The following is a 19,811-nucleotide window of genomic DNA, read 5'->3' on the forward strand; positions in this document are numbered from 1 at the left end:
AGGTTATTCACAAAACAGAAACTCGCAAAGAACAAATACGTGTCTGGTGGTAGCAGGGGCGGATCCAGGCTGAATGTTTGGGGGAGGATGGTCGTTCGAAGTCAGTAGATTTTCTTTTACATTTATAATACAAAGATGAAAATTCTTGGTATGTTTTATTTTTAAAATAAAAAAAAATCCTATTCTGGGGGGGGGGGAGAAGATAGAGTCTCGAAGAAGAAAAACTGGTCTAACTCCTAGCTCTGTGTCTTTCGTGCACATGATCCCGTGTTCGATTTCCGGCGGAGAGCATAAAAAATTAATCTCAAACCATTTACTTTCAATAATCATCTGTCTTCTTTAGTCTAATTTGCTGGAATGTTAGAAAATAGCCTTTTTTTTATTTTGGAAGGAAAAAGTTTTAGTTTTCATGCTTCTTTATAGTAGAACAGCAGACAAAAATACGTGGTTTCTGAAAATAGAATTTTTGTTCCTTATATTCATACAAAGAAATGCTAACAAAATACATATTGTCGGAGAAGAGAGGTGTTTCTGTACCCTAAAGAAAAGAAAGCGGAAAACATTTACGGTAGCCCTGCTTTCTATTCAGAAAAACTTGGCGAGCAGCACTTCAGATTTCAATGAAGTCATAGAAACATTTGAAGCTTGAAAAGAACGAAGAAAGACCTTCCATTTTGAAATAATGCATAGTTTATATAATTAAATAATTTTGTTTAACTGCGTGCATGAATATATGCAATTTTCTTGCTTTTTTTTTTCTTTTTGGGTTAACGCCATCATTCACAGCACATGCTACATATTCGATTGATCTCTTGTTCAATAACATGAGTGTAGAAGTTTTGTATATAAGTAGTGTATAGACGTACATTGATAGTGGTTGTTTGAAAAAAAAAAAAAAGGAAATAGATTATATATTAAATGAATATTAGAGAAATACGTTAATCAATAATATACAAATAGAGCTTAAAAGACTTTCCTCTTCATATTTCCTGAATATTTTTTGGATAAGACTCAAGAATGCTGGGGGAGAGGAACACTTTCGCGCAGTGTTGAATTCAGACATTTTCACATGGGGGAATGTGAACTCCTCAGGGGAAAGGGAAGTTTGGGTGAAGTAATTTCTACATTTTGTGATTGAAATTTTGAGTTTCTCCGGGGGGAAGTAAATTCCCCCGGGCTACCCCTAAATTCATCCCTGCTTGCGCGTACCTTTGATATTGTAATACTGCAACCGGTGCTTGTACACACCACGAACCGCTACTGGTATTATACATTTTACAAACAAATTTGAGGAAACTTGCAGGAGGCTCTCGACATAGAAGAAGAAGAGCGTTCTGCAGAGTTGTTAGCAGTATGCCAAACTACCAAAACGATCAATTTATACATAACTGTATGAAGACATTTTTGGTCGCCTTCTTTCTCTCAGCAAACGGAAAAGATAGTATCATAGGAAATGCGATATCTTTGCAAATGATCTACCACATATCAAATCTTTTCACTTAATTTATTATCTTCATATTTATGAACCCAACAAACAAGTCAGTTTACTCTTCTTAAACGCTGGTTATCCAACTTGAAAAGAAACTCCTCCACGGACTATTGGGGTAGACAGTAAGTTTGTTAGTCCGACGCCAACTCGGTTGGAAAAGAAGTTAGAAATGCCCACTCCGACAGGAACACGTTGAGCAACTAAACCATTGACGCCGGGACCCACATTATTCACATCTATATCCACCAGAGGAACTCCACCATTCAATACATTCACTATAGCCTGTGTGTCAACCAGAAACAGGATGGAAGCGAAAATAAATATCTGTAATGTACAAACACAATCAATTAATTATCATATCTGCTCATTACATTATTATAATTACAATTACTAAAGAAAATGTGCTATTCCAAACCTATCTCATGTTTCAGTTGCAATGAGTTCCCCAAGGCTTTGCTTTATCTCCACTAGAGTATATTTTATGCGTGACATAACAACTACTTCATCCAGGACTTTTAGTTTTGCTGATGACGGTTTCTTTGTGAGTGTGATACAAGGAATAAGGAATATTCTACAATTTGCAGTCGACTTATTCTCTACGTGACGTAGTTGTTGGAAATTAGAAAGATTAATCGGTCCTCTTCGCTCGACTGGTAGGAGTAAGACTGTTGAAGAATGTTTACTGCCGTCTAGCGATAAGATTTGTAACTTTTAACATTCTGCAATTAAACACCTTTGTTTCAACAGTAGAAAATTAGATATAGATAGCCACTGTTTCCAGTGAAGATGTTAACGGATTACCGATTCAAAAATTCCCCTTTCGTTCAAGAGTTATCATGCAGTGTAACGGATGGACCGTTGCCGTTAAGATGTTAACGAATTGGCTTCATTAACGATTTCAGTTGAGATAACCGCTCTAGCTATCTATTACAAAGATAAAGTTCACTTTCGTTCAAGAGGTAACGTGTAGAATAATAGACAGCAATGTTAAAGTCATCCGTTAATCATGAAGATGTTAACAGATTGACTTGACAGTGTCTGATGAAACCAATATGTTGAAACTGTTACGCATTTATTGTTTTTAAATAAACGTTGCTTTATTCACTAATTTTTTTTTTTTTTTTTTTTTTTTTTTTTTTTTTTTTTTTTTTAATAACGAACTCTTAAATACGAACATAATGCTGTACTTGGTACACACGCGCATGTTTCCAATATTCGCTTATTGTGACTCTGAATATGGACGCGGGTGCAAGTGAGAGAGAACGTGGCCCTTACTTCCAGAAAATATATGTGGCGTCAAAGATAGGCACGGAGGACGGCGTGACGTCATGCGTCCCCCTGTCTTTTCAGATCGACTTTTACCCTTGTATATGAACCAGCCATCACAAAAAATTCTTAACAATAACCATTCAAAAAGTCCAAAATGTCTGCATGAGATTTATCTAACACACAAAAATCTGAACATATTCTAAGTCTACTAAATAAGAACAAAGTTCTAACAATGTCAAGAAGGCGATTATTGCGTCTGCACTGCCAACTACATACAGTAAAGTCATAAACAATAATCAATCATCCAGTTACATTTTAAAACTAAGCTGACGTTTCGGAATGAAATCCACCTATACCAAATAAAAAGTTCTCGAGCATTCGACATCCCACGGCACACACTGAGAAAAGCAGCAAAAGCATTTAATATTACAGCTGTTAGCGCTTGAAATTCATTATCCGACATAAATGAGTCCAGAGAACACTTGATCTTCAAACGTAGATAAAGAATTTTGTTTTCTCTGAATAAAATCTTAGTTTGATGCACTAGCAGAAAGAAAATAAGAACAGAGTTCGAATGACCTCGGAAGACTATATCTTTTTCAATTCTTTTTAATATTATTTTACTCAAGATTTCTTCATAGTATTTTTATTAAAATAAATTATAATGAATAATAAAAAATAAATTAAAATAAATTATAAAATAAATTATTATGATTATAATTACTAACATCTTCATTTTATTGTCCTAACAAACCAATATGAGTATATTGCCAGTAAAATAGTTTAGATTGATGGATCTCCTAGTGTGTAACCACAGTATTTCATGTAACGCCCACCCCCCATTACGAAATCCTGGCCATGTGACCTTAACTCAATTCTCGAACAGTAGCGAAGACTTTCCTTCTACGAAAACTATAGGCTTGTCTTTGTCACAAACAAGTTCCTTATCATTGAAGGTGGAAACAAGCTTTTTTTTTAATAATTACTAACAGATGTGGAAGGATAATCAAGAAATAAAGATAATAGAGCTAGTTGCACTGGGATTGCAAACTGATATATTGAGAATTAAATCTATAAAAAGGATTACCATCTTTCACTAAATAATAGATTATTACTTAAGGAAAAAAATACGAGATTGTATTTATAAAGTTAGGCCTTTTTGAGTGCGAGTTCTCTTTCCCTCCCCTTAGTTGTTTATGATGGAATAGCATAGCCTACTTAAAATTGTGGCTTTTAAAATGTGTTCTTTCTGAAGAAAGAGGGCGGCAAATTGTCTAAGGTTGGTTGAGTTGATTTTGGGTTTAACGTCCCGTTCAGCAGCCACGCTATATGAGACGTGAACCTACTGATTAATGTGGAATCCCAACCACATGAGCTCCCACCGGGAATCGAACCCGGGTCTCCCACGCCAAAATCGCGTACACTAACTGCTTAGCCAGGGAGGAGCTCTGCCTAAGGTTGGCCTTAAGTGTATATGTGTTATTCTTGTATATTCTTATGTAACAGATTCTTGTGTTTTTAAAATTATTTATTAGGTTAGGTAGAAGAGCAACCTACGGCTGAACCTCGCCTCACAAATAAAGACATTTTCAATTTAATATTGTTCCAAGTTTTTATCAACATAGTCTTAAAGCACACATAATATTTGTGATTTCTCTCCTCTTCTTGAACTTGGCATCAAAAATAGACCCCAAATCCTAAAATTCAATACGTGAATAGGGATGCGCACCAGACAAGATTTGAGACTGTCTCGTCTCGAAAATGTGCTGTAAAAGTGGTCTCGACTCGAAAAATGTATTCTTCTCTATTGGAAGAGCTGTGTCTCGACTCGAATTTTGTCAGGAAAATTGTGTCTCGACTCGTCTCGTGCGCATCCCTATACGTGAAGATCTGGATTTTTTGATGGCCAGTCGTTAGATTTAATAAAGTCCAGAGTATTGGCTCTGAGCCATGCAACAGTCTCCCTGGCTGTATAAGCTTTTGCTCCGTTCTGTCGATATGTCCATTCATCTTGATCCATTACTGGCACATTTCATCTCTCTACAACCTGGTTTACTGTTTCTTTCTTTCTTCTGTATTTTGGTAGACGTTCTTGCCCAGCAGCTCGCCTTCGAGAAACCGCAGCTCTGTTTTGCCATGTCAGAAGACCGCGCCACAGCACATGACTAACGGCTGTTGCTTATCAATTTCCACCAATAGATCATTCTCTGAAATTTGTTTTTAGCGTGAACAGCACGGTAAATACGATCATTTTGCCGGCTCAAAGGTGCATTAAGTCTGAAACTCGCTTCATTTAAAAACCAAATTTGTTTTCATTTATCGTGTTGTTAGAAATATTGATCAGAGATTTATATTTTCTTCCTCTCGTGCTAGTTAATGTGCATTGCATTTTATTCTCCTATAGCACCTCAACTCTAATTCTTTAATAATGTGAAACACTGAACCCTTTGCTGAAACATTTTAAAAACACATACACATAAACTATGTTTCATACAAATATCATTAAATTTACTTCTTCTTCTTCTTCTTTTTTGTGGAGCACCCTTATTTGATATAAGCTGTAAGCATCCGTCATGGTTGGGTCTTAATTCAGAAGCTAGATAACAAGAAAGGAAAAAAAAGAATATCCTTGTAGAATTTCTCCAGAACCATTCCAAGGGGGGAGGTAAGTAGCACATCGTTTGTTGAAAGCTGTCGTTAAATGAAAGAAGATGAAACAAGTCTCGATTCTCTACCCTGTGCAAAATGACAGAGGGTCAAAATGTAAACACAAACTTACGTGAAAAATATATGGCCACCTTGAATCCAAGATGGCCTCTTAAAATCTATGTCGAAAGTATAGGCACTCCAAACTGCTGAAGCTAGGAAAACTAAATTTGGCATGCGTGTTAAGCAGTAAGCGTAGGTGACGCAAAGATACGAAATGTTCAAAAACGCGACATCTTGAGTACAAAATGCCGCACTATGTATCACACCCATATCCAGCTCAAACCACTGGGGCTGGAGAAGCAAAATGTGGTATTTACGTTTATTGTCAATAGTAGATATCCACAAAAAGTCAAAGAAATATCATCTGTAGTCCAATATGGCTGCCATCGTGAAACTGAGTTTCTATATAAATGCTGGCAATTATGTTGCATCTGACAATTATGCTGCATCTTCATTATTTCGACCCGCTGAAATAAAGAGATCTACGAGTGACCAGACCGAAATACAGAAGTTGTTGCCACCAGATGGCAGCTCTAACCGCAGCAGTAGACGATTGGAAGCATCATAGAACGGAGACCACTATTGTTTCTTTTATTTATTTATTTACCATTTCGATTACTTCTTTGTTATTCTTTCATTTTCTATCCAGTTTGTATAATACATAAATTAGTCAGTCATTGTGAACTTATATTCTTCCATTTCACAACAGCTTTTAAACGATGCACTATTTAACCTCCTTGCCTTCCAAACTTTTGAGTTGGACCCCACCTGATACCCTGTGGGGCTCCTGGGACAAGATGTGTTTACTCTAAATCGTTGTACTTTAAAACCACACGTACTTTCCTGTTTTCACATTTGTCTCACAGTTTTCGATTTATAGTTGTGGCCATTGACTTTTCAAGTTTTTGTTTACATTTTGACCTGCCACCGTTTTGCATAAGGTTGTCGTAGAGAGTCGAGACTTGCTCCATCTTCTTTCATTTCACAACAGTTTTCAAACGATGTGCTACTTAACCCCCCTTGCCATTTGAAACTTTTGAGTTGGACCCCTTCTGGGACCCTGCGGGTAGTGATGTGAGGTGGAAAATTTTCCGTTCTAAAAAAAATTACAAAAATCAATTAACAATTCCTCAGCAATCATGAAATTGATTGAGTTCATGTATAGAAATGTTAAAAAAAGTGAAAGATCGTTTAAAGAATCTGAAAATTTTCATGGCTCAGACAATTTTCAGTACAATGAAGGAACAAGTTAAACAATTGTTCATGAATCGAAATATTTTCTGCCTTATATGGAAAAATTGAAGAACTTTTTATGAGTCGGAAAGTTTTCATCATTTTGAAGCAAAAGTAAAACAACTATTTGTGAATCAGAAAGTTTTATTGCTCTGTAGAAACAAGTGAAAGGAATTTTCATAAATCGGAGAATTTTCATCACGATGTAGAAACAAGTGGAAAACACTTTTCATAGGCCAGACAATTTTGGATATTATGTGTAGTGACGTTAGGTGGAAAATTTTCCACTATATTTAACTGCACATAGAGCTACAAAGTTGAATTTCAGTAGAGGAAAGTTAGTCAGCAACAAATTATAATTTTTCAATTAGGTTTCGGGAACCGGAAAATTTTCTATTTCAAGTTGGGAAATAAAATTTTACAGTGTTTCTCGCTTTCTCTCTCTTGCTCTGCCAGCTCCTTCGTTGCTTTGGCATGGAAAACCTGGCTTCGATTCCCAGCGGGAGCTCATGTAGTTCGGATTCCACGCTAATCAGTTGGTACCGTTTTATATAGTCTCGCTGCTGAAAGGGACGTTAAACTCAAAATCAACTCAATTCAACTACTCTCTCCCTCTCTCTCTCTCTCTCTCTCTCTCTCTCTCTCAGTGTGTGTGTGTGTGTGTGTGTGTATGCAAAGTGCAGAGAACATACATCGAGTTCGTAGAGTACAAATATCCCATTCTATTATTTAAAATTTCAATTTATTAAAAGTCATGAATATTTTCCGGTTCATAAAAACATACTCCACTTGTTCCACTTGTTCCTACATAGTATTGAAAATTGTCTAAGCCAAGAAATTTTTAAGATTCTTTAAACAATCTTTCACTTTTTAACATTTCTATATATAAATTCAATCAATTTTATGAATACTGACGAATTGTTACTTAATCACTGATATTTGTTAACGGAAAATTTTCTGGAAAAATATAGAAGAAAATTTTCCACCTCATATCTCAACTAAACAACGATGTAGGAATAAGTGGAGTATGTTTTTATGAATCGGAAAATTTTCATCACTGTAGGACAGACAATTTTTCGATTCATGAAAAATTGTTTCACTAGTTCCTACATAGTACTGAAAATTGTCTGAGCCATGAAAATTTTCAGATTCTTTAAACGATCTTTCACTTTTTAACGTTTCTATATATGAATTCAATCAATGTTATGAATACTGACGAATTGTTACTTAATCACTGATATTTGTTAAGAACGGAAAATTTTCCGGAAAAATATAGAAGAAAATTTTCCACCTCACATCTTGACTAAACAACGATGTAGGAATAAGTGGAGTATGTTATTATGAATCGGAAAATTTTCCGGAAAATTTTCAGATTCTTTAAACGATCTTTCACTTTTTAATGTTTCTATATATGAATTCAATCAATTTTATGAATACTGACGAATTGTTACTTAATCACTGATATTTGTTAACGGAAAATTTTCTGGAAAAATATAGAAGAAAATTTTCCACCTCATATCTCAACTAAACAACGATGTAGGAATAAGTGGAGTATGTTTTTATGAATCGGAAAATTTTCATCACTGTAGGACAGACAATTTTTCGATTCATGAAAAATTGTTTCACTAGTTCCTACATAGTACTGAAAATTGTCTGAGCCATGAAAATTTTCAGATTCTTTAAACGATCTTTCACTTTTTAACGTTTCTATATATGAATTCAATCAATGTTATGAATACTGACGAATTGTTACTTAATCACTGATATTTGTTAAGAACGGAAAATTTTCCACCTCACATCTCGACTAAACAACGATGTAGAAATAAGTGGAGTATGTTTTTATGAATCGGAAAATTTTCCGTTTCAAAATTTTCCGGAAAAATATAGAAGAAAATTTTCCACCTCACATCTCGACTAAACAACGATGTAGAAATAAGTGGAGTATGTTTTTATGAATCGGAAAATTTTCCGTTTCAAAATTTTCCGGTGAATTTTCATCACTGCCTGCGGGGGTCCCTGGGGCCCAAAAAGTGTGTTCTTGAAAATGATGGGATATGTGTTCGCCGAGCTTCCATTTACCCAACCGTTTCCGAACAAATGACTCGATTCAAACTATTCTGACAGGTAATCTTTTGTAGCTTTTACATTACAAAATATGTTGTAACTCACGACATTCCGCCCGGTGGCACGTACGTATAACTTTGGGATTCGTCTAGTTATAACATGTCAAATGGAAACACAATTGTCTCGTTCAGATCTCAGCGGAGCAACTTCGTGACCCTCCCTTGTTAGTTTCTAATTATATAGAAGGTGTGAAATAGCTTAATGGTACATATTCGAGATCAAGCAAATTCTAAAATGCGAAATAGTAATGATTTTCTACTCACACGTATTTTCGAAAGCCAAAATAATGAAGCAATGACTGAAATAAGTACCGTAAAATGGGGGAACAATAGAATGGGGGTAAATTGGCATAGAGCGGCGTAAATTTGGCAACGTTGTTCTACAGCAAAATTTTCCCTCTTTTAGCTCTTTTTTCTTTAATCCTATTTTCAACAATTACTTCAACATTGACCACAATTAGACAAACAGTACATAGAAGCAGTTGCGAACAGCTTCTCAAATGAAGACCAATGACACGCTTGTTCATGTTTCTGGAGTAATTATTCAGGCCCGAATTGAGTTCACTGTGTGTACTTTTTAAATTGGATGTGTGACAATTGTAATGAGAACACTACAGACCATGGGCACCCGAAGGGGGACAGGGTGGGGCCCGGGCCCCCTGGATCACGAAACTGCGGTATTACTAAACACTATTATATATATATATATATATATATATATATATATATATATATATATATATATATATATATATATATATATATATATATATATATATATATATATATATATATATATGTGTGTGTGTGTGTGTGTGTGTGTGTGTGTGTGTGTGTTGGCGACAAACGTTAAGTTATGATAAAAATTCGACTTAAGCAAAGAGGTATAGAACGACCTATTTACGTAAGTGGAGGACTATTTATGGCAGATACCAAAGTCAGAAATGCTCTATTGGCAGAAAAGGAAGAGATACAGCATAATGGCCTGTATTTTTGTATATCTGTTTCAGGCAAACAGCACATAGTTTACAAGTGTGTAAGCCATACGTTTGTGAAGTTCCTTTACGTCAGTTTAATGCATTACTTGATAGATGTAAACTCGAGGCACGCACCCAGAAATTTTTGTTGGATGGGGTTCAAGCTTTGGGGGGGGGGGGTATCTAATACTACAAGACACTACGTCCGTGTAGTATTGAACAGTTATTATTCTGCACCCGAAAAGACGATAAGTAATTGTAAAATACTTCCACCTATATTTTCAGAAAAAAAAATTATAAAGCTAGATTTAAAAAAAAAAAAAAATAGAAAAAGAACAGATGAAGTGTAAGATCAAATCTTCATACTACATCAATCATTTCTCTGTTAAACAAATATGGCTTTGTTGAGAAAGTATATAAATGTATAATATGTTGAGTTAGGAAGGTTTTTTTTGGGGGGGGGGATCGGAGGGTGGATCCCCCTATAGGTGCTGTGGTGAACAAACATTGTGTGCGTGGGTTTCCTCGGGGTTCTCCCGTTTCCTCACACTTTCTACATTTCATTATTTCATTCATTACTCATCATCACCGTATCCTTTAACCTAACCGGCATAACCATGGGACGTAAAACTCAAAGATTTCATTCCCCCCCCCCCCTGATTTACTGTATGTTGCATATATACACTTTTGACGTGTCTGATTAACAATAGTATTAAGATATGGATCTTAAAAGGCTAGAAATGTGATATATTGAGTTTTCTTATAATTACTTGGGATTTTTGCATATTTTTATGTTCTTTATTTTCTATTATGATACTGATATGCTCTCTTAATATACATTCATTACACCCGCTTTGCAGTCGAAATTACGAAGTTGTCCAGTGCACATAATGTATATTTCTAACTTCACTGTATATAAATGAATAATTCATAGAATTATTACGTTTGACCGTTTTTAAAACTTCATTTACTAAAATCCGTTCCTGAAAGAAAGAACTTAGAGACCACAAAACTTAGATCATTATTGACCTGGATCTGGTATAGAAGTTTAAATTAATTCTTTGTTAATTGAAATATCTTCATGTAATTTCCAGGGTTATGTGAAGAGGGTAAAGGGCGAGTGAATCACGTGTTGAAACAAAAAAAAAAAAAACTTCTCGGCTGGAAAGATTCATGTCAAAAGTAGAAATATTCTTCAGTCAGTCAACGAAGTCATTTGACAAAATTGTTCTGTTCTATGTATGAGAGCATGATACCAAAACAGAAGTCGTCCAAGTTTTCCTCCGTCAAGCAGTGGATTGTGAGCGAAGAAACTTTATCAACTTATGGGAGAATGTACTCCCATAAGCCTGTTCTACAACATACATTTAAAAATGAAATGAAATCTTTGAGTTTTACGTTCCACTGTTATGCCGGTTAGACTAAGGGAGACGGTGATGATGAGTAACGAATGAAATGATGAAATGAAGAAAGTTAGAGGAAACGGGAGAACCCCGAGGAAACACACGGTGTTTGTGCACCACAAAGTTCACTTGGCGGGAGCTGAGATCGAACCCGAGACCCCAAGTACCAAAGGTGAACGCTCTACCACTGAGCCACCGCGGTCCTAACATACATTCAAGGCCAAGATAGATTGCATTCCTTTTTTTTTCTCTGGAAGGCACGTTGGCTCAGCGGTAGATCGCTTACGTCTGGTGCATAAGGTCCCTGGTTCGATCCCCGTCCAACTAAGCTTGTGGTTGACAATATTGTGTCCGTGGATGGGTTATTTCTGGGTACTCCCGTTTCCTCCCATATTCTCATTCCACTAATTCTCCTATTACCTTAATCATGGTCTTCCTTAGCCTAAAGGGCATAATTGTGGGACGTTAAGCTGAAACCTATCATTTTTCCTTCTTTCTTCTTCCTCTTTTCAGAATGTAGGGAGGCCTAACACGTACGTCTTTCAGAGATCAAATGTCAAACAGTTTTCAGTATCAAAGGTCAAATATTGGCCACCATATACCCATAATCACAAATTTTAGGAAAATCAAAGGTTAGTGCCGAAAAATTTGGGATACGTACCCCTAACAATTTTAAGACGTTTTTCAGAACCACTTGACCTCTTAAATTTTGAAAGGTGTGTTTTTGCCGGTAGAGCTTCAAGTAATACTAGCGGGTAATAGAATTGAAAGAATATAGAACTGTTCCGATCAGTAGCAACGCAAACTCTTCCAGGGGCAATTGGAAAGCATTTATACAAAAGGCAGAGTAAGTTGTTGCAAAAAAAAAAAAAAAAAAAAAAAAAACCTCAGGTCTAAAACTTATATCAGATAAAAATCAAATGCTTCAAGGAATAAATGAGTCAAGAAATTCTCGATTTCTCAACAAGTGACATTTCATCATTGAAACATAACAGCTACTTATCAGAGAGAAAGAACATTTTCTAGGTGAAAAAGTGTGTCAAGCGCTAAGCGCAGGAGAGAAAAATATTTTTTTAAAAAATATTTAAAATATGTAGTTTATCGCAAACCAAAAGTCTACGAAGTATGCGCGTAAATTCCAATCTTGATGTAACACAAATAAAAATAAGCCATTTGTACTAGTTTTTTCCCCCCACATATACGCCAAATTCTTATATTGTAACTTGATTGAAATGAAATGAAATATTTGTTTTACGTCCCACGATTATGCCGGATAGGCTAAAGGAGACGGTGATGATGAGTAATGAATGAAATGGTGGAATGAAGAAAGTGGGAGGAAACGGGAGAACCCCGAGAAAACCCACGCACACGGTGTTTGTCCACCACAAAGTTCACTTGGCGGGGGCGGGGATCGAACCCGGGACCCCAAGCACTGTAACTTGATTGGTTTAGGTTTAATGGGGATGTCAACATCGATTTAGGATTTAGGATTTAGATTTCTGGGCTGTCGGCATCTAAGGCCATTTAGCCCGTCACGTTTGAGGGGCGACGTCCCTCTACGAGCAGACTATCCGGGGAAAGGGAATGAAGAAAGAATTGGGGAAGGAAGGAAGCGGCCTGGGACCTATAAATTGTCTGGTGTATATGAGGAAAACCCAGGAAAACCTCATTCAGAATGGCTGGCCTGAAAAAGCGTTTTACACTTTTTCGACCGACTGCCCCCACCGGGAATCGGACCCTGGACCGCTCGCACCGAAGGCGAGAGCGTTAGGGATTATGCTACGCGGGGGCACGATGCCAACATCGAGACCGTTTGTCCCATTATACTGTAACTCATACACATTGAATATTCTCATTTGAAAAATGAAATGAAATCTTTGAGATTTACGTCCCACAGTTATGCCGGTTAGGCTAAACGAGACGGTGTTAATGAGTAATGAATGAAATTGTGGAATGAAGAAAGTGCGAGAAAACGGGAGAGTTCCGAGAAAAACCACGAGCAAGGTGTTTGTCCACCACAAAGTCCACACGGCGCGAGCTGGGATCGAACCAGGGACCCCAAGCACCGGAGGTGAACACTCTACCACTGAGCTACCGCGCCTCCCTATTCTCATTTGAATGAGGAAATTTACTTAACATGTTCAATAAAGAATTCAATAGAAATTAAATGAAAATAAAAACCTTTCAGTTTAGCGTCCCACGATTATCTCTGTTAGATTAGAGGAGACGGACGATTAAGGCAAGTAAATGATGGAATAATTGATGGAATGAAAATGTGGAAGGACCTCGACGAAACCCACGGGCACGATGTTGTCCACCACAAACTTACTTGGCTGGAAATAGAACCAGTCACCTCACGTATCAGAAATAAGCAGTCTACCACTAAGCCACCGTGCTCCCAAGAGTTTAATAGAATTATTAAATATTAACTTCTGTATTGCATATTTTGGTACATATCTATCTTTTTACTGCATATTTTTGCAATTTTTAGTCCATAATTGCATGCATACTTTTAACGATTTTTAGTGCATGTAAATCCGAAGTCTACGTGTCAGTAATACGCTCTTCTATTTCCAAGCACTGATCACGAATTGTTGTTTTATTTAGGCCTAATCTTCCATGGATCTATAGCAGGACCAACAAGAGATGGTCTCTGAAGTTCCTTAACACAAATAGAGGGAAAATACAGTCCCTACTTTAGTGCTAGTGTTACCAACCACTGTCCTGTTTTACACCATTATTTAAATTGCCATTATAGACGCACCGAAAAATGCCTTGACACGTGAGCAGTGTCAATGCCACTGCGAGCTGGTAGAGACCTTCTCTTGCTGGCTCCTCTATAGTTCTATTAGAATTTCATTGCACCAAACTTTCAGTGCTTCGAGACCTTCGTGCATTGAAATGTCCTATACCGAATCCTCCATTTCTCTGTATCTGCACAACCATTTATTTAAAATTCAAATATAAATATGGGTAAAAAATCAACTGTCAATTAATGTAATTCTTCAAATATTTTCTTTACTAAGTCTTCGAATTCTAACTTCCATCACTTTATAAATTAGGATAACGAATAAAATATCAATTTTATGTTAAATAAGTCACAAAGAATGAATGATGCATCAAGCTCCAGAATTGAAATTTCAAAGTTTGTAGCAAAAGTTATAAGAAAATCGGAAAACATTTTCTTCCTAGTTAAATTATTTAAGGTTAGTTTAAAGGGACAAGTTCTACCGATAGATGTCACTACAGTCTTCGTATATCTCTCATGTATTTTTTACCTTTCACGAAAATTCACGATTTCTCTTACAAATTTCAACCGAGAGATTTCAAGTTCTTAGAAAAGGAACTTGATAACCTATCGAAGACAACAAACCGTGCCGATTTTTTATTTAGGATTTTCTTCGTTGTTGAAATGGCTTAATTGTTGAAAGGGATATCCAAACCTTTAACAATATAACTCTTTCAATAATGAAGAAAATTTTAAAATTAGAAATCGGCACGGATTGTTGCCTTCGATATTTTATGAACTTCCTTCTCCAAAAATTTGAAGTCTCTAGGTTGAAATTTGTAAGAGAAATTGTAAATGTTCGTGAAACGTGAAAAATACATGAGAGAGATACGAAGACTGTAGTGACATATATTGGCAAAACTTGTCCCTTTACACCAACCTTAACATAAAAGTGCACATTATATTTCTGGCTTTAAGAACCGTTATTTTAACAATGTGAAAGGAGGAAAATATTAAAATCAAGTGCTAGCTTCTAAAATCTCAAATTATGCCCAAGAAGTAACTTTTCTGTAGCTGTTACAAAATAAATAAATAAGTAAGTAAATAAAAATAAACATTGGTTACGTCACTGGATACAATACCACAAGACAATTGGAGAGCTTCTTAAATTAAATAGTAACCAACTGGGGCTGCGGGGGCTTACTTGTACAGCACCCAACTCTATTGTGTAGGGTCCTTGGTTTGATCCCAGATCCTCCCCCAAGCGGAATTTGTTGAATTTTCTAGGGGTTATCACGTTTCTTCCTACTTGCTTTATTACATTATTATCATCAATTTCATTATCACTGTCTCCGTTTGCCTCAGTGTATTCGCAGGATGTTAAACTCAGGAGAGAAAAAAATAAAGACTGCCAGACTTAAAAGGAAGGAAGTCCAGAAGAAAAACGTTGGCGTTGGTAGCCAATGCCTTATACTGTTATAATATCATTTAGACATGCATCTCCAGATCGGTCATACCTTTCAAAGAATATAGTGCTATGGAGTATACTGCTACTACTGCTACTACCACACAAGTGCGCCAATTTCTCTGTAAATTTGGGGGGGGGGGGCATTCAAATGCAAAAGGTATATATATGAAGATTTTAAGACAAGTTGCACTCAAATTATGCCAAATATTGTATATTCATATATTATTAGGGCCCACATGAACTTTGGGGGGGCCGGGCCCCCTTGGCCTCCCCAGGATCGGCGCCCTTGCTACCACATCTTTATGTAGCCTCATAAAGAATTTTCTATATGCTCACTTCTACCAAGCAATAGCGTATGAATTGGGGACAAGAGACACAAAATACCTTTCTAATACTTTGTCAATCTACCAAATTGTATCGAATTACATAAATTTGAACTTATTTATAGCTCCTCTATTCAGTAAAATATTTACACATTAATATTTTCCTATCCCTAGTCAAAATGTCTGTATAAAAGCTTATTACCAGTCATGGCTTGAACTATCACGTGTCTCACGTCCATCCTCTGATTCCCAAAATAACATTCAAAGGTAGGATGAAATTTTGGCCTGCCAATGGTCTTTAAACATAAACTATATTAAAAGTTAAAATCTATCCTAATATAAATGAGGGATAAGTGTGCCCTCATTGAGCTAAATCCTGTGTACCACTATTACCGTGAGAAGTTTGCTTAATGCAGCTCAAACCGTCTCGGATAGTCTGATCACGAAGGAGCGACTAACACTACTATTATATAAGTCAGTCTTTCTGTTACTATTCCTCCAGGTAAATACAAATCATAATAGTTTCCCCTTAAAATAGTTTGATACATGATCGCTATCAGCGTACAAGTTTGGTAGTTGTACTTCACACAATCTTTTTTTTTTTTTTTTTTAATCAATGCTAACCCAGTCAGTTTTGGGGTTGCCATCTCTCAAAGACGTAATCCGTTATAACAAAAACAAATTAAACAAAATAACTAATGTAACGTTTCACGCTGTAGGCTAAAGGAGCGGATGATTAATGGAAATGAATTATTATGAAGGTATTAGTGAAATAAGAATGGGGGAGAAAACTTACGGATTCAATTTTGTTCACAAAGATATTCATATAGCATGGTATCGAAATACGGACCCCTCGCATAAATCCCCTCGCATAATCTTTTCACAAATTAAACTTTCTTACTCTTATTTTTTTCTTTCGTATACTTTTGATTACTATTAGACTCGACAGTGACAAAAATAGAAACAAAAAGAGAACAGTTAAAATAATCATACTCTTTCAAGGGACCTAGAAGTAGAGCTGTGCGATATATCGATCATTGATATTGAAAAATTTTACTCATCACTACGTCGGTATTGTTTGATATTTCAAAACGTTTTGTTGTTACAGTATTTTCCGATATTACGATATTTTATGATATTTCGATATTTTAATGCTTTTCTAGATTTCGAAAATTTTGATATGTCGATGTTCTTCGAAATTTCGATATTTCGATAATATTTCGACATTTCGAGAACAGTTAAAAACGTTCATGTTCTTTAGAGGGACTTAAGCGGAGCTGTGTAATATTTCGATATATCGATCGATATTTTTCACACATCGAAATATCAATATCGAAAAAATTTACTGATCAATATATCGATATTGTTTGATATTTCAAAACTTTTTGATGTTATGGTATTTTCCATATTTTTGATATGTCGATATTTCTCGAAATGCCTTCGTCGTGGGAGACCCAGGTTCGATTCCAGGCGGGAGCTCATGTGGTTCGGATTCCCCGTTAATCAGTAGGTCCACGTCTCATATAGCCTCGCTGCTGAACGGGACGTAAAACTCAAAAATCAATCAATCAATCAATCGTTTCCTCCCGCATTCTTCTTCCACCAATTTTTAAAGAATCAATCACTTTCATTCATCATCCATAGTCTTTAGCTTTTTCATTTCGATACCAAAATCTAACAAAATCAAAAATCTCATATTAATAATTGGCACACACTGTATTATAGTTTTCACAATAATTTTCCTTGCCTTCATAAGATACAATATGTAATGAATTTAAAGAATATGTCCAATGAAGCAATGAAGGCTCTTAATGTATTGCAGAAACTGAAACACAAGTTACGCTTTTTGTTTCGATCAGAGATTGAGATATTACTTTTATGTTAAAGATTGTACCCGAAACTAGGCATTAAAATAACCCAACAGTGGATAATTAGCCAAAAGATAAGACGTTCAATTCTCGTTCTGCTTCCTCAATATGGGAATTCATGAGAATAATTAATTTTCATGAGGAGTATTGCAGGGGCGGATCCAGGGAGGGTGATTGGGGCTATGCCCCCCTCCAGAAGAGGGAGATTTCTTATATATAAATAAAACCCATCCCAGAGTTTGAAGCTCTTAAAAGTAACTCTAAGTAGCTAGCAGTATTACAACCCACCGCCCCCCCTCCTAGAAGTCCGTCCTGCATCCGCTCCTGGATTATTGTACTGTATGTGCAGAAATATGGACATTACTCAAAAACAATTAAAAAACAAAAAACAAAACAACTGGAAGCTTTCGAACTGTGGGTGTGGAAAAGATTGAAGAGCATTTGTTGGGTCGAGCGGAAGATGAATGAGAGGATGTTACAATGGTAGTGGAGAAGAGAACAAGAAGAAGGAGAACAAGAACAAGAAGGAGAAGAAGAAGAGAAATTGATTGATACGTTGGTTAAAAAGGGACTGTATTATAAGGGACATGCTAGAGGGTATGGTGGCAGGAAACAGAGGGAAAGGGCGAAGAAGGCTACAATTAATGGACGATGTCAAAACAGAAAAATTGAGGAGTTTAATGTAACAAGGGCGTAAGCGAGTTTACGCTCTTTTCGCATCAAACGCATTTGTGGCTTTTGCCATGCTTGTTTAGTTTCCTGATAACATTTCAATTCAATATCGGAATAAAATGCTGCATATTACATTGTTTTATGTGAGAAAAAAAAAACTATTTAAATTTTCAACATCTTTTTTCTCCAACTGCATGTTTCAGACTTACGGTCTTATTGCATCGAACTCCTCAATTGCACGTGAAGACGAAGAGGTTAATGGAAGACAAGGGCGCCCATGTTGTGGTTTCCAAAGGAGGCAAGTTTAAGCGACGTTTCAAAAATAGTTTCAAATTTTGCTGAAACTAATGTAAAAATTCTATTGGATTTTCGATATTCTGAAGTACAATTTCCTCTAGGGGGGCGAGCGCCCCACCATGCCCCCCTGATGGACGCCCTTGATGGAAGGTCTTGGAGCATGGAAGCTTCTCATCCGCAAGTAACTGCCAATAATTGCGAAATATCTCTGATTGTTATTGTTAATTCATACTTAATATTGATGGTATTCGTAACAACGCATCTTTGAAGTTAGTATACCTTAGACGAGCGTAATGCATACAGTATGAGTTATGATATAACTTTAAAATAGTAATAAATATAAAACTAGAATACTATACCGTCATAGAGAGCTTCATTTTCGATGAATCCGAGGCGAGAAATTCAAAGCTTCTTGGCTTCTGGAAATGTCTCACAACCAGGTGTTGATGGTAATTTCTTTTTATATACAAATATGGACGACCAGTTTCTAAGAACTAGCATGGGATTCCCAAAAGTGTCATTTTTGAAGACAAACAAAACCAGAATTAACAAATAACAGCTGGTAATTAAAAAAATCTTCATTCTTACCCGATGGCTTAAAAGAAGTCGTTTCAACTTTTTCTTTGGAATGCCTGTTTTTATTACTAGCCATTGTTTGTTTTTCTTATCTCTACAAGAAATCAAACCCATCTCATTGTCCGATATACCTGAATTACGATTGTAGAATTTTCCTTCTTTAAAAAAAAAAAAAAAAAAAAAAATCTTCACATTTCTAAATGACCTATTTCCATAAAACCCGTTTATCTGCCAAAAACTAAACTTACACAAGTTTTGGGCTGCTTGCAAATTCATACATTTTCGTTACGTAGATAGCACAATTCTTCCAAATTTAATATCGACGGTGCATAGAAGGGTAAGTGATAATCTACGTCTGCCTCTTTAATCTATTTTCTCAGTTCATTAGGAAAACATTGTAAATCAATTTATGAAGTACTAAAAAAAATCATTGATCTATTTATTAACAAAGTCCAAATATAGTCATTAAGAATTTTTTTTAACATTAAAGATAGATCACATTAACAACGTTTAAAAGTATTATGCCAAATTTACGGGTAAAAGTTGAGAAAAACCGGGCAATCCTGAAGATTCGAACTTGGGATCTCTCTATTGTGGGCGAAATGGCTAGTCAAAAGCTTTTTCTGATCCAAAATTTTGCGTTTGACCGTCCTATACCGACTGTAAATCGGATTGA

At 36.0% G+C, this 19,811-nt stretch overlaps 1 long non-coding RNA gene across 1 annotated transcript; it reads right to left on the minus strand.

Moving 5' to 3' along the window:
* Positions 1-1,485: 1,485 nt before the first annotated feature.
* On the minus strand, positions 1,486-19,074 carry LOC145684540 (uncharacterized). Its single transcript, XR_014131322.1, has 2 exons — positions 18,919-19,074; positions 1,486-1,813 (listed from the first exon to the last, which is right to left on the minus strand). It is a non-coding gene; the product is annotated as an uncharacterized LOC145684540 (long non-coding RNA).
* Positions 19,075-19,811: the final 737 nt, after the last annotated feature.

The sequence above is a fragment of the Thermobia domestica genome, chromosome 1, assembly GCF_964235325.1.
Source record: "Thermobia domestica chromosome 1, izTheDome1.hap1.1, whole genome shotgun sequence".
Lineage (NCBI taxonomy): Eukaryota > Metazoa > Arthropoda > Insecta > Zygentoma > Lepismatidae > Thermobia > Thermobia domestica.